The sequence below is a fragment of the Geospiza fortis genome, unplaced genomic scaffold (genome assembly GCF_000277835.1).
Source record: "Geospiza fortis unplaced genomic scaffold, GeoFor_1.0 scaffold112, whole genome shotgun sequence".
Taxonomy (NCBI): domain Eukaryota; kingdom Metazoa; phylum Chordata; class Aves; order Passeriformes; family Thraupidae; genus Geospiza; species Geospiza fortis.
Window position 1 is genome coordinate 18,589,482 of NW_005054298.1, and position 732 is coordinate 18,590,213.

Consider the following 732-nt stretch of genomic DNA (forward strand, 5'->3'; position numbering starts at 1 on the left):
GAGCAGAGGGGCTCGGTTGTGCCAGCTTTGCACAGTTAGGGGCCGGCTGCTTCAAGGGCCGTCGCTGCCCGAAGGATCCTGAACATTATGCGGGGTGCCCAAGCCCCGCTGCCGGCGCTAGTACCTCTAACGACATCAACGCTGCGATTTGTTTTGAATGTTCATTTTTATTGGTGTTCTCCCTTTGCCAAAATGTGCTTGATTACATAGATGTAGTGCAGTGATAACTGCGCACCCTAGACAGCCTAGGTGTAACCCGGAAAGTTCAGCCCAGGCCAGATCAAATCCCAGGCTGTTTAATGCTGGAAGGCTGCATGTTGCTATTAGTGTTAAATATATGGCTAATTATGCGTATGAAAATTAAACATCAGTGTTATGCTAATGGGGCCGCCTTCAGCTGTGGATCAGAGCACTTGAGACTAGCATTTAATCAAATGAATCAGTAACTAATACATCTGCACGTGTGAACTTTCACAAGATCATTTTCCTGTTACAGTCACACCGCAGAATTATGAAAGAAATAATTATCAACACTTTCTAATTATCTAGCAAAGTAATTTGGGATTCATCGTGGGCTTTCTGGGGAGGATCTCCTAAGTCCCACCTCATTTACCGCTCACGCACGCGGAAGTTTTCATTTTAAGCTCAAATGCGCCGTTGGGCCCTTTCAGGGGGACTTTGTTTGGTTGGATCGCTTTTTTCCCTTTACAGCAGTAGCGGCAAGAGCCGGGC